Source organism: Coptis chinensis, chromosome 2 (assembly GCF_015680905.1).
Source record: "Coptis chinensis isolate HL-2020 chromosome 2, ASM1568090v1, whole genome shotgun sequence".
NCBI lineage: Eukaryota > Viridiplantae > Streptophyta > Magnoliopsida > Ranunculales > Ranunculaceae > Coptis > Coptis chinensis.
In genome coordinates this window covers 10609030-10624417 of record NC_141457.1, presented here as the reverse complement: position 1 = coordinate 10624417, position 15388 = coordinate 10609030, and the positions used below count along the sequence as shown (strand labels likewise).

General features: G+C 41.8%; 1 long non-coding RNA gene across 1 annotated transcript; it reads left to right on the top strand.

Annotated features, from left to right (window-relative positions):
* Positions 1 to 11949: 11949 nt before the first annotated feature.
* Positions 11950 to 14893, top strand: LOC147514839 (uncharacterized). Its single transcript, XR_015213300.1, has 2 exons — positions 11950 to 12140; positions 14685 to 14893. It is a non-coding gene; the product is annotated as an uncharacterized LOC147514839 (long non-coding RNA).
* The last annotated feature ends 495 nt before the right edge of the window (positions 14894 to 15388 follow it).

Below are 15388 nucleotides of genomic sequence, written 5' to 3'. Positions count from 1 at the left end.
ATACAATATCAGATAAGGACCGCGGAAAAGGCGCAGGCAATGGCCGAGTTTCTGGCGGAGTTTCCTGCAGAGGATCCCACCTGGGGAGAGGAAAAAATTATGGAACCAGAACGAGAAGGTGAGCTGGATATCCTAGACCCTTGGGATAAAAGGAATGGGTGGAGGGTGTTCGCTGACGGATCAGCGACAGATACCTGCAGCAACATAGGGGTGGTTTTGGTTACGCCCAACAATAGCAGAATAAAGCAAACCATGAAACTAGGGTTCGCGGCATCCAGTAATGAGGCAGAGTACGAAGCAGTGATTGCAGGATTAAGAATGGCGAAGATCGGGGGAGCAGGAGCCGATAGTATATTCCGATTCAAACTTAGTGGTGTGCCAAGCGAATGGAGGGTTCGCAGCTAGATGCCCCAGGATGGCCAAATATTTGGAGGTGGTGCGTAAAAGGTCTGCGAAGTTCACAAAGCTCCGTTTCCTTCATTTAGGTCAGGGAGAGAATAGACATGCGGATGCCCTGGCATATGTAGCGGCTACCATCCCTGGGTCGCAGGAAAGAACGATACGTGTGGGAAGACTGGAAAAGCCGAGCACCGAGGAGATGATAGAGATTTGTCACGGAGGAGAAGGAGAGTTGGACGGATCCAATTAAGGACTTTTTGGCTAGGAAGGAAGTGACAGATAAAAAAGAAAGAAAGAGATGGGAGCAAACTTCTCGGAGATACGTTCTACTGGAAGGAGAGCTATATCGAAAAAACTTTAATGGGCCGCTGTTAAAATGTTTGGGTCTGCGGCTATCGCATGAAGTGTTGGCAGAGTTACATGAGGGGGATTGCGGGAGCCACTCAGCGGGGAGAGCGATGGCCCATCACCTACTGACACAGGGGTATTTCTGGCCCCACATGAAGAGGGATGCTGTGGAATTTGCAAAGAAATGTGACAAATGCCAGAGATTTGCCCAGCTGATATTCGCCCCCGCAAAACCCCTTCATAACGTTTCAAGTCTGTGGCCTTTTACTATGTGGGCAATGGATATAGTGGGGCCGCTGCCCATGGCTAGCAACAAAAGGAGATTCATGCTCGCGGCAACGGATTATTTCACAAAATGGATTGAAGCTGTGCCCCTGCAACAGGTGAAGGAAGCACAAATCATAAAGTTTCTATGGGAGAATATCATCTGCAGGTTTGGGTTGCCATACGTAATCATCGCGGACAATGGTACTCAGTTTACGGGAGCGAAGGTGGCCAAGTTCTTGCAAGCCTATAAAGTGAAACAGGGGTTCTCGGCCCCTTACAATCCCGAGGGCAACGGACAGGCAGAGGCATCTAACAAGATCATCATGAACAATCTTAAGAGGAAATTGGAGGACAAGAAAGGGGTGTGGGCCGATGAGCTGAATCACGTGCTATGGGCCTACCGGACCACGCCTCGGTACTCCACCCGAGAGACTCCATTTTCCTTGGCCTACAGGGTGGAGGCCGTGATCCCCTCGGAGATGGTGGCAGCTACAACGCGAACGAGGTCTGTGGAAGAAGGATCGAACTGGAGAATATTGGCAGCGGACCTGAATTTAGCAGAGGAGAGAAGAGACACTGCATGCATAAAACTGGAGGAGTATCACCGGAGATTGCAAAGACAGTACAACAGTAGGGTCAAGCCAAGGCAGTTCCGGCTGGGCGACTTGGTGCTCTGCCGAGTAACACCTAGTACCAGGGAGAAGAAAGATGGAAAGTTGGGCCCGAACTGGGAAGGACCATATATGATGGTGGACATCGGAGGGGCGGGCACATACAGATTGCGGACACAAAAAGGCAAGCTGATAGAGAAACCGTGGAACGTGAGGATGTTAAAAAAATTCCACGCTTGAATGTAAGGGAAATGTAATACATGAATTTGTGGCTGTATGTAAATATATAATACACCAGCACTTTTGAGAGGAAATCGCCATTTGTGAAAGTAGGAGACTTAAATAAAACATGAAACTGAGAATGCCAGTAAGACATTGGCGGCACCGCACATATGTGATTGAATTTGAACCCCCGAAGCCGTGAATCCCCGGATCGGATCGGTAGAGGCACAAGACACACATGGGGCATAGAGCCTGAAGGTGGATAGAGACAGCGGAGGGGATAAGCCCATCGCTGATGTGAGGCTCGAGAGGAGCTGGGGGCAAGAGGAGCGCCCCCAAGAGACGTGCCGAGAATACCGAAACCGCGGAGTGGGATGAGCCCTCCGCGGGGGAGCAAATCGCACATGGGGCATTAGAACCCCGTGTGGAGAAAGACAGCGGAGGGGAAGAGCCCTTCACTGACATGTAGCTAGAGGGAGTCGAGGGCAGGAGGAGAGGCCTCATTCGACTCCCCGTGGTTATAGAATCAAGAGACAGCGGAGGGGAAGAGCCTTCCGCTGACCTGTAGCTAGAGGGAGTCGAGGGCAGGAGGAGCTGCCTCATGCGACTCCCCGTGGTTATATAATCCGCAGAGTGGGAGGAGCCCTTCGCGGGTTACAGAGACTAACGACCTGTGTGGGAGGAGGCCAAACATAAAGAGAAATATTGGGAAGGTGGAGTACTCCGCAAAGATATTCATCCACCGCGAGTCTGTTACTAATACAAGGAACCAATCGTGGAGCACAGAGGCTAGATCACAACTGAGGGGATAGCCAGACTCAGAGGAAAGGGCTAAGCGCGGGTTATAGGAGAGAGACGAGAAAGAGAAGTACTCATCCAATTGAACTAGAATCTCTGGTAACACTAGTCGTTGTTAATCAAGGGTCAAGAGACACAGGATTGCTTCTGCAAATGGACAAATCAGAAGAGATAGAGGTGACAAACATGCTGAGCAAAATCAAACTTCATGAGAAAGAGAGTAGGGTGCAAGCATAAGCGTAAACATAAACAGATGGCAAACCCCGTGAATATCCAAACACAAACATAAATGATCAAACAAATGTAAGGCCATAATTGGCTCAGAGGGAACAAAGTGACTTATTACAAAAGACAGAGTATTTCTATTACTTCTCGGATCGAGAGTCAGCAGCAGTAAGGACAGCGGACACTTCTTCAGAGGGTTCAGTAGTGAGGGCTGCAGTAGCATGCTCCGAGCTCCCAGTGTGGGTCTCTTCGGTGGCCGCGGCTTTCGGAGAGTTTTCTTCATGCACTGGGAAACGGGGAATGGTCTCGGTGGCGGTCACCTCTTCGCGGACTTCGTCGGAGGGGTCGGCCCGCCCTTCCTGGGTGAGTCGGACAAGCTCTGCTTGGGTCTTCTTGGCTACCCGTTTCTCAGCCAGGGTCTTAAAGCATTCACAGAGAATAGCCATATCGTCTTGATGTTGCTGGAGCAGAGTGGCGGTAGCAGCCTCATGTTCTTGGCGGAGTGAGGTGATGGTGGCTTGGTGTTGTTGTGACAGTTTAGATAGGTGTAGTTGATGGTGTTCAAGGAGCTATTCCCGCTGACTGCTGAGACGGTCATTCACCTAATCCATGTAGGATTGATAAGACGACTCTGTGGAGTGCAGTTCGTCCTGGGCCTTGAGTTTGGCCATGTTAGCAGCGGCCAACTCAGCTTGAAGATCGGCTTGGGCGGCCTTCAGACCACAAGGGCCATTGACCTCTTTCTCCAAGGCAGCCAGTTTGTTCTTGGTCCGGCCGAAGACCGGATCATGAAAGAAATGTCCAAACTCACCTAGAGACGAGATAAAAAAAAAAAAAAACATAGAGATAAAAAAACATACCCATTCCCAATTGGTATAAAAGGAAGTGCGGTGGGTGTCAAACGAACCCCCATTGGCGTATGCGATGTCCCTGGGCAGATGGGAGTTGTAGAACAAGGAAGAAGCTACAGCCTCATTATCTAGAGCGTAGTCAGCAGTGGATACTCGGCGGTTACGCACATTGAAGACGGGCAGAAGTCTTCTGCAGGAGCTAGGTCAGAAACAATGGAGGCTGGTGGAATCGGTTCTTTACCAGGCCAGCGAATGCTAGGGGAAGAGACCGCGGATGGAAGCGAAGAGTTAAGGGTGGAGGGTGCGTCAAGCACAGAGGTCCGTGGAGTGACAGGGACGAACCCTTCAGAGGTTGAGGTCCGTTGCCTCTTGGACGGGGGCATTTCAGTAGGTGCCCTCACCTCAGATGGGGAGACTTCAGTCACCTCATCCTCCTCAGAGTCACTGTCAAAAAGTTTCTGCTTGTGAACGTCCATGTCGTCGGTAGGAGACGTGGGAGAGGTATACTGGTCGTCCCAGTTGGAAATGGATCGGTAAGAGGGGATGTCTTCGGGCGCAGAGTTGGTAGGAGAATCACAAGATCTGGGGGGTTGAGAGGAGGTGCGAGGACGACAGCGGTGGGGGGAGGAGATGCGAGACCTTTTCCCGATAGGGGGAGATGCTCTGGGTTTCAATTCTTTGGGAGGAGGAGGGCGGTAGAAGGGAGAAGAGAATCCACGGAAAGTGTGCAGACTGGGGATTTGTAACAGAGGGGTAGCGGTGGTGGGATGGATGCCTAAGTGACTTGCTTGATCGGGTCCGAGATCATGGAGTCGTTGGAAAATGGGATAAGACATGCCAGAGTAAGTTTGGGATTTGGAATCTGGACGCCAACCTACAAAATAGAGAAGATCATAGCGTTAGAGCATAACGGTAATAATGCAATAAGAGAGAAGGCAAGTACAAAGATACTCACCACGGGGGATGAAGGCGAGGTGGTTAAGAGTTAAATCTAAAGGAAGGTCCACGGACAGAAATTGTCCCGATACGTACAAGGGGTAATGGTGCCATACTTTGTCAGAAGAGGTAATGCGGAGCAAGAGGGGTAACTTCTAAGGACGCACACAAAATGATTGGTAGCCCACACCGACATCTTTAGTGCTTTTCTTAAGGAAATAGTGGGAGAAGATATCGCGGCTGGTTATTTTGCGCTCTCCGATTCTATTGTGAGCATTCGCGGCATACATAGTTCTCCAGAAGTTTCCTATAACTTGACAGGGGGGAATGTTGAAATGATTGCACACCTCGACATCCAAGACAGTGAGGGGCAGCAGCAGCCCGGCAATAATTTGCCCCACCGTGATCACAAGGTGCCCGGGTCGGCGGGGAACCAAATGAGGGTAATGGGTGATGGAAGGCACATGTTCTAGGGTTATGTTGGCCGGAATGCTGTAAGGAGCCCTAATTGCGCCTAGATCAGGGCGGCGGCATCATGAGGGTGGAGGTAACAAAGAGACTAGACGCCCGGAGGTGGAAGGGGTCACAGCGGGGGTAGGAGGAGGCGGGGATTCTATCTGAGGCGAACGGGAAGGGGAAGAGTCACCGGAGTTGGAATCCGACATCGGAAAAATGAAGGGACAGGTGCAGATTATGGAAAGAACGCACTATCTAGTTGAACAAAAGTAATACAAGCCTAGAAAACGTACCAAGGGGAGCAAGGAGAGTAGATACACCGGAGTTGAAGTCTGAAAGGAGGAGAGAATCGCTAAGAAACTAGCAGTGTGCGCGCAAACCGGAGGGTGATCGGAAGGGAGTGAAGAGCAGTGGAAAATCGAAAGAGAGGGAAAGTGAAGGAAGGGGGAGAGGGAAGGGTATTTAAATAGAGAGGGCAAAAAAGTAATTTCAGGGGTCGTGGAGCTCGAGGGGTCAGTGGAGTAGCCCAGCCAGCGCGAGACACGTGGACGCACAAAGATCGAGGGACGGCTGAAATTGCACGTGATGAGTGCAATAAAGTACACACGCAAACCAAGAAAAAGGAAGGGGCGGTGGAGAGAGAATAGCGGTCAGTGTTCTTGACCCCGGATCCATTAATAGGACCGCGGAGTCGAGAGGGGGCATTTGTAATAGCATGATGTGTACCTCTTGGACTGAGTCCGCGGTGCAGCAGATAGGGAGCAACATACGCAAGGACGAGGAGGAGCAGCGGATCAAGGCCGCGGAACCCTAGTCCACGGTGGAAAGTGTACGGTCGACATCGGGGTCGTAGGATGACAGGACAGGTAGACGGTCCCGAGGAAGAAAAGGGGAATATAAAAAGGAGAAGAGGTGGAGAAAAGAGGGGGGCCGCTGGAGAAAAAGAGAGAGAGAGGAACAGGAAAAAGAGAGAAGAAAGAGAGAAAAGGAAGGTCCATACATTTTGTGTAAGAGTGAACTAGAGAGCTAGAGATTTGTGTAGTAGTGAATTAAGGGTCTATACAACTTTAATGATTTAAACGGGGGCCCCGGAGAATGAGCTCCAGGAAGGTAGAGTAAAAATTACTATTTAATATAATTATAATAAAGATAAAATAGTAAAAATGAATGAGCACATTTAAAAAAAGGGGGGGTATCTTTTTTACTTTAATTTTTTCTTATGACGTGACAATCAAATCTGGATTCTCTAATTTTTTGAACAAAAAATCAATTTGAGTTGGGGTTCAGAATGGAATTTTTATTCAATTGTAATTGAGGATATAGGTCTATCTATTTATTTCTAGTTCGAGGACCCATAGTTCTAGGAGTTGACTCAGTTCTCTCAAATTGTTTCTTACATAAGCCATGACATGCGAAGGAAGTGCAGATAACACAGAGCTGCATCTCCGTTCTGTTTGCCTAACTAATTCTATTTAAAGTTTTAAACAAACCATTTGACATGACACTGAAGACTGAAAAACACTGTTCAAAACTTCAAATCACAGTCCTCGGCCCACTGCAGAATAGAAATAAAACCAAAACCCGACCCAAGCCCAGGCATAGCAATTTTGGACTTTATGACCAGAACTATTAAGGCTGGGATACAGATAAGGCCAATGAAAATTGAGCCCAAAAAATAAAAACAAGACCCCAAGCTCACCCAGAACTCCAGAAGCCTGAATTTAAGACATAATTAAAACCCCGCTAATGGGGGGGAGGGGGGAACCCAACTAATTTTTTTTATTTTTTTTCGATAAGAACATAAACAGTTGCACTATATTTTGGACTTTTCGACCGCTATAGTTAAGCATTTAGACCATGGATAGTTAGGTACAATTATTAAAATTAATTTGAAAATTCATTAAAAGGAGGAGTTCTAGGGACATATATTTCAAAACACACGTAAACAAACTCATTATTGTTACGACATTTCTAAGTTTTAGATTTGGCTAATTTTTTGTACATATGATCTTCTGGCCAACTACTTTAAATATTGTCATAAAAAAAATATTCAAATCTGAAACTTGTAATCCCATCAATTATAGTCGATAATAGGGGTGGGAATTTGGCCCTAACAACCCTAACCCGGCCCTGACCGACCCGACCCTAAGCCCTATAAAGCCCTCACAGAATTTAGGGCAGGGCCGACCCGACCCTAAGGCCTTCTAGGGCAGGGCTAGGGCTAAGATTCTGAAACATAGGCCCGACCCTAATTCAGCCCTAACCAAGCCCTAGTTATAGGTTTACATTTTCACTATAAATACACGTACCATAATTGTCCAACTCTTTTTAAATATTGTAAATTAAAACAACATTGTCCTTTGTAATTTATCACTTACACCCAAGGGTACTTCCAATAACTTGTCTTATATAACAAAAATTTATCAACCTATCTAGCAGCCATAAAGAACAATGAGCACTAGCCTAATAAAAAAATAATACTTTATTCCTTTGATTATCAAATCAAAGTCTAGAACTTATTATTCTCAATTTATTTTCCCACTTACTTCTTATAAATTATATTTTTATTCACATCCAAGCTAAGTCTAGAACTAAAAGTTTCCGTCCACAGCATTAAAGCGAAATACAGAGCAGACATTTGTAACACAGAAACCAAAAAAATAATCTTTGTCTGAAAAATGACATTTGTAAAACAAAGAAAATATATAGGCCCGGCCCTAAAACCCGACCCTAAAACCCGGCCCTAAAGCCTTTAAAAAGGGCTTAGGGTAGGGTCAGGGCTTCAGATTTAGACTTGTGATCCAGCCCGACCCGACCCTATGCTGACTTTAGGGCCGGGCCGACCCGACCTTAATATCTAAAGGGCTTTCAAATGTTTAGGGCCGGGCTAGCCCGACCCGGCCCATTGCCCACCCCTAGTCGATAAATTAAAAAAAAAAATTAGTTAATTGTTGACATCAGTTCATTTTTACCATTTTTTATACTATATTTGGCAAGTTTATAAACTTTTGATTATCTGTGACAATATTTAAAATAGTTAGAAAATCATATATACCAAAAGTTAACATAATCTAAAACTTATAAATGCCCTAACGATTTTGAGTAATTTGTTTACGCATTTTTATAAGATATGTACCTATAAAACCCTCTCTTCAGTGAATAAGCAATTATGCATGGATACAATTTGAAAGAACACACACTAAGAACATCAAAGCACGGCTACAGTTCTGCATCAAACTATTAGAAGGCCTATCTCCTCTTCAAAAATATTGCTACTACAACATGCTTAAATTGGAGAAATATTGATAGAGAACTCGGTGTAATACATTAGAAATAGTCTGGATTTTTTTTCCCCAACAAGTCACAACAGCTATGTACATATATATTGATACTATGTGACTCTTAACAACGACGAACATTAATGGGTTATGGATTAATTTTAAGTTGATATTATGCATTTAAATTTTTTTAATATGCCATGAAGTAAAGAACCTAAAATCAATGTGAAGATATCTTTATGGGTTTTATAGATCTGCACCCCTATTTGAAAACAAAATTAGACTTGCCCCTCCAAATTCAGAGAAATTAGATTCACCCCCCCCCCCCTCCAAACTCACACACTGTCTCAGTCAACGCATTTTGATCGTTATCTCGTGGTGAAATGCCCTAACTACCCTTTAGGTATTTTAAAGTATTTGGGTTTTATAGATCTGCACTCCTATTTGAAAACAAAATTAGACTTGCCCCCCAAACTCACACACCGTCTCAGTCAACACATTTTGGCAATTATCTCATGGTGAAATGTCCTAAATGTTTTTAATCTTATTGTGAAGCCACGAGATTAAAAAGCATAGTTGGGACATGTGTAATGATTTTTCATAATCTAGAAACACAAATATTATGTTGATGATAAAAGAACAATGAAAAATATCCTACATATCCTGCCTGTGAGTATCCTACACTTTAAGCTTAACGCTTGGGTATTTTGTCACTTGAGCTTGTTCATAATAAGAGTATCCTTATATAAATATCCTAGTTATGAGTATGCTACACTGTAGGATACTTAAAGTGTGTTCTGGTACTTCCTACCCACACTAAGACCATAACCGAAGGTTAATAAGGTGTTACCACGTGTCACATATTCATTTGCTAAAATATGTACACACAGGACATTTCACCACGAGATAACAGTCAAAATGCATTGACTGAGATGGTGTGTAAGTTTGGGGGGCAAGTCTCAAATAGGAGTGCAGATCTATAAAACCCTTTACACATAAAAGGGTAGTTGGGGTATTTCACCACGAGATAACGGTCAAAATGCGTTGACTGAGACAGTGTGTGAGTTTGGGAGGGGGGGAGTCTAATTTTTAAAACCCTATCTTTATTTAAGAGATCGACAAATCTTAGCCTCTTCACATAGCAATATTTTCTTGGGAAACATAACATGAAAATATTATTATCGTGTTCTTTCGATTGAGAACTGTGCGCAAATAGTTTTAACTCTTAATGAGAATGGGGCACCTTTGAAGACTATTTAAACTAGTTAGGCCAAACTTATAGGCTCAGAACAAAGTGAAACGTGATTATCCAGTAAATTCAACTGGAGTGTTAGAGTCCTTGATGATCACCCCTAGTGGCAGAGTCAGAAAATCGTTTTAGGGTGAGCTAGTGTCTACTACAAGTTTTCAACTAAACTCATACACCATGCACACAACTACACGAGCTTAATTAGTTCGTATTATTTTAGCTAAACATTTGTTAATCTATACACAATAATATATAAACAAACTAATTTTAATTTATTTTGTCAATATTTGAAAAACTAAAATTATTTTAATCAAAGACCATTAATACTGAGTAGTTGAGAATGCTCCCAGTGACCCACGTCAGCCCCCCTTTTTTCTCTCATACTGACACATCAGATTTTATCTAAAAAAATGAATTCTACGCCTTTTTTTGGCGATTTCAATTGTTCGTAGCCCAAAATACATAAAATCCCAAAATAGATAAATAGATAAAAATCTCTTTCTTAAATCTTATCTCATCTCCATTCTTAAATCTTATCTCCATTCTTAAACAAAACGAAATCTCTCTTCTTCCAAAATTAAACTACTTCCATAATTGTTCAGGATGATAGACTTAATTCTCTCTCGCCCGAAACCCCTTACCATACAAAGACTCTACTTCCATCCAAACAGAATTTCACTACATATATCATCATATGACTTCATCTCATAATCTCACAACTCCGTTGCTTGAAAACAAAACAACCTCCATGGAAGAAAATGAAGCAAAAAGTTACTGGACATGGAGCAAACACGATTTTTACCCAGAACCATCATTCCAAAGTTGGCAAACTTACAAAACAGCACTATCCCAAATGAATGTATGGTTCAAGTGTTCAACATTTGTACTAATAGACAAGCAAGTTCCAAAGTACTTATCTCATATGATACTTTGAAGTTTGAATGGGCCTGGCAACACCCAACGGAATGAACGGAGTCCTTGGGTCGTGAGGAAGGCTACCGTGGAGTTTGAAATCCCTCTCTCGGGATAGTGGGTAAGATCAAGCTTATGTACATGATACTCACTCTTCCACCCGGCAGAGGTAAAACTTCTAATAGTAGGTTTTAAATAAAGTTATTATGCCTACTTTATCGCTTTGCTTAAGAATAAACCCGATTAAAGCGGTTTCACTCTTTTGCTTTTATTGTCCAAATTTTGAAGCTCACGGGAACTTCTTTTCTACAAAATACATGAAGAATACTGTTGGTTCCTCAAGTTTGCCGAAGCAAATGAAAGTCCAATTTTATCCAATGGATGAACTTCCATGCTACACGGGTGACCTGGATGAACTGGAAGATAATGATTTGGATGATGTAGATGAAGATACTGAAAATGGAGGTCCCAACAGACCTGTAGGAGTAGCTGATATATCAATGGGCAGCATACCAGGTTATAATCATAATAGTTAAGACAGACAGGAGATCCGTTCTCCCTAGGTGGAGATCAGGCAGATGCTTGGGTTCAAAACAGAGACATCCTTGGGTTGACTGACAGAAGTAGGTTGTCCACCAGTGGACTTCATTATCTCGAAATCAGCTCTACCAAATGACTTATCTAATCGGGTAGTCATGTCGATGGTAGACTCTACTATTCTCTTATTGATACCCCCGCGGAAGACACCGTTATCCAAGAACTTTCAGTTCGTTAAAGCGGTTGAGCACCAAATAAGTGTCAACAGACTCCATTATTTGCTGACAAAAATCAACCACCACCTGCTACGAGTCTTTTCACTACACCTAAGGTTGAGGTTATTCATTCCGTAGAAAGAAGAAAAGAAACAATTGGGTCAGTCAAAAGATCATTGACTTGACCAAGTCACCTGATTTTGTTCAATTATAGAATTTTGCGTGTGTACTACTATACTATTTCAGTAAGGATATTGCAATGTATACTTGTATCATTTATTTGAAATTATTTGATTCAGACTTTCAGAGTGATAATTATAGCAAAAATTGTTTAAAAATAGAAAACGTATGTCATTTGGCGGCAGTAAAGTTCTCTGAGTTTGAGAAATCTCAACCTTCTTCTCCAATATACCAGAGGCTCAGCCCTGGGAAAAGTTTGCATTCGGTAGGTAGTCTTTGAAACACCATTTTTATTCTTTACCTGTAGAACACATGTAGGTTAACGATTCCATCTTTGTAGTGTATAGTAGTGGATGACTCGAACAAATTTCCCATCTAGGATAGATTCTTCATTATGCACAGGGTGATCCTATAAGTTTGGGATGAAATGAAAGTGTATAGTCATATTTGACCCTTTGAAGAATTGCGAAAGGGAGATTCTGAAGGCCTTGACTTCTCTGGTGGAGATGGTACCGGTGAGACTGAGAATCTGCCCTTGCCAGTATGTGTTGAAGACATCGCTGACTTAAACATAGACTTAGGTAGACTCGCAGTAGCTGTTAAGCCAAGATGATGGGGTGGCAATGGGTGAAGAAGGGAAAAAGCAAAGACATCAAGTAAGTAACAACATCATTATCAACTTTCTACAAGAGATTAAAATCTGACATATGCCCATACCTTGAGTTGGCTCAACTTTCCGTTTTTTGAATGGAGGATCTCTTTGGTTTACGGGTTGTCATTCCTGAATTTATTAGCAAAACGTATCAATGTTGTTGATCAGGGTAAAATTAAATAAAAGAGGGCGTTAATGAGGCTGGGAGTGGGAATCACAAGATACACCAGAATCTTTAAGATACCGCACAAGATTAGCTCAGTAACTACTCCTCTTTCAGGGGGGTTCTGTACTGCAAGCCTCAACTTTGATTAACTCTATAAATTTTGTGTGGACGACTTTTTAAGCAAAATACTGATTTTATTGTATTTTGATTTCTGGCATGGTTATTAAAGGTATTGTGGTTAAAACTGCATAGAGAGAGGTGAAGAAGTCTGACACAATCCAAAACGTGAGAACTAAATTTTCAAAATTGGAAGGTATATCTATGGTAAATCTGAAGAGTGTGTCTTTTGCGGAAGATTGGCTTCAGAATGAGCAAAAGGTTGTTGATTATGACATAAAGAATGGCTCAATCATCAGTGTCTTTCTGGATTCAGGATTCCGAACAAAAATACATGTAAAGATGTTGCAGACTGGGAAGCCAATAACACTTGATGTGGGTATGAGGGACACAGTCCTTACTATCAAGCGCAAGATACAGAACAAGGAGGGTATCTCTGTTGGCCAACAAGTGCTTTTCTACTTAGGAGAAGAACTGGATGATGGTTGAACGATTGCAAGTTATAACATTGAGGGAGGGTCAACAATTTATGCAGTCTTTCGTTTGGGAGATACAATGCTAATATCGGTTACTACTGAAAAAAATAGAACTTTTAGTCTTAAAGTGAAAAGATGGTTTATGGTTCTGAATGTCAAGTTCCTGATTGAAAGCATGGTGGGGATCCCAATTGGCAAAACGTAAACTCGGGCTTGACAAGGTGGAGCTGGAGAATGATATGACTTTAGCAGACTTACATTTTTCAGAAGGACAGACATTGAATTTGAGAAGTGACAACATGCAAATATTCATTAGGGTGCCTTCAGGTAAATTGATTAATTGCAGAGTGGATGGATCTTATACTGTTCAAAATGTGCAAGAAATGATTGAAGAGCAGGAGGGAATACATATAAGGTCGCAAAGGCTCATCTACGGTGCGATGCAGCTTGAGCCTTCGCGCAGTTTGGACGACTACAATATTAAGGAAGACGCCACAATTCATTTGGTTCTTCGTCTATGTGGGTGTTAGATAAAGATAATTGTTAATCTTCTGGTTGGATTAGTTGATTAGATAGAAGGTATTGTACGTTTTAGCATATTGTTCTTATTGCTTAGAAGCTTTTTAGAATTTTATTTCTATGCAATTTAAAAGTTGGGTGCTGCTTTTGGGGTTTTAATTGTGTTTTTTTTTATAGTTAAACTTTGGTATTTGGACTCAAGTTTTAGTAGATTGTTTAATTTCTTTGACACTCATAGGCCACATTATTAGCATGGCTTTCAAAAAGTAAAAAAATTACATAATAAGCAATTAGTGTTATAATATATTATGAGGCTTCAAATGGGGTATATAACGGTGCATTTAGATTGATTGTTTTATTCAGACTTTTTATAATGGATCGCTACCAAGTGCTACTCTTCTCAACCATGCCTAAATCCTTAGAAAGGGAGCTGTAAACAACTATGGCAGCCGTGTAGCTGGAACCACGATGAGATATACTCAGCTGATGGTTAGTTTAATTGGATTGAGGGAGTATTGAACATTGCTGATAATCAGGTTCTTTGTAATTATAAATTAGAGCGCCATCTACTGGATGTTCCTAATTAGTATTCCCATTACCATATGATTCTCCAGCCTCATAAGGTATGAACATATTGATGTAAGAATGACATTTTTATCCTTTAAGTGAAACTGATTTATTAGCATCTTAAAAGGATAGACTACAACTCCCCATATCAATAGTACGCGGTATTGCCTGAGATCATAAAATATGATAGCTATAAATATATCAGTGGAGAGATTTATCTATATTGATAATATATATTGATAGTCTTGATGAAGATAAATGGAGAATTTGCGTGAATTTGAGGAATTACATTTTTTTTTTTGAATTGTGGATTGGTAGAACAAAAGAGACATAATTCTATGTTACTGTACAGTGATATATATAAGATGAAGCTTATATATCGAAAACGACATATTGAAAAGAGTCCTAGCGCACTTCAGTAGACAATGTCATCTTCCTACCAAGTGGCTAAATGCCTAAATAGATGATTTGGAGTGGTCAATGACCAAAATTATGATGCCCATTTTTTTTTTAATAATTTTAGGATATAAAGGGGTTCAAGGTTCCTCCTTTGATTGCGCTTTTCATCTCATTTAGAAATGTATGGAACCCCTGTCCAACATTATTTAATTTTCTATTTTCAAGTGAATTTGAAGTAAAATTTTTAGACGACTTCTCATTTCCAAGGCAAATATAGCTATTCTAACATAAATTACTGTTTCAGGTCATGTGGATGGCACCCCGACTAAGTTTGAACTTGGATATTTTCATGTCAGGCAGGATTCAAGGTTCCTCCTTACATTGTGTTTTTCATTTCATTTAGTGATATATGCAACTCCTGTCCCACAAAATGTAATCTTCTATTTCCAAATTAATTTCCATGAAATTTTTTGTGCAGCTTATAATTTCTGGAAAATACAACTATTCCAACAGTATGATTTTTATTTCATGTCACGTGGATGTGCCACCTGTTTAATTTGAACTTAGCCTTACCCACTCTCTTAATGCCTATTCGATCAGTGTCATTCGATCTTCAACCTCACCACCCACCAAATAAAGTTCTTCCCCATGGTAAGTTCTTCCTCAAGGTAAGATAATCACTTTGCTTCAGATATATATTATTATACGTTTTTACAAGTCTAAGATCTGTGCTTTAAAGATAATCACTTTGTTGAGTGGTTATATAACGTTTTCCAAGTATATCAGAATTGTTAAAGATTTGTTGCCCAAGATTTACGTCTTTGTCATGACTCACAAGGTCAATTTCCAATTAGTAGAGTTCCTGTTATTTGGTTTAATTTGTTCTTATTATGGAATCAAATTTCTAGGTTTTCTTCATCTCTTCAATTCCCTATAAAGTATATGTCAAAATGTGGCCCTTATTTTCTTCATTTCATTGTGTTATTTATGACAATAATACTTCAAAAA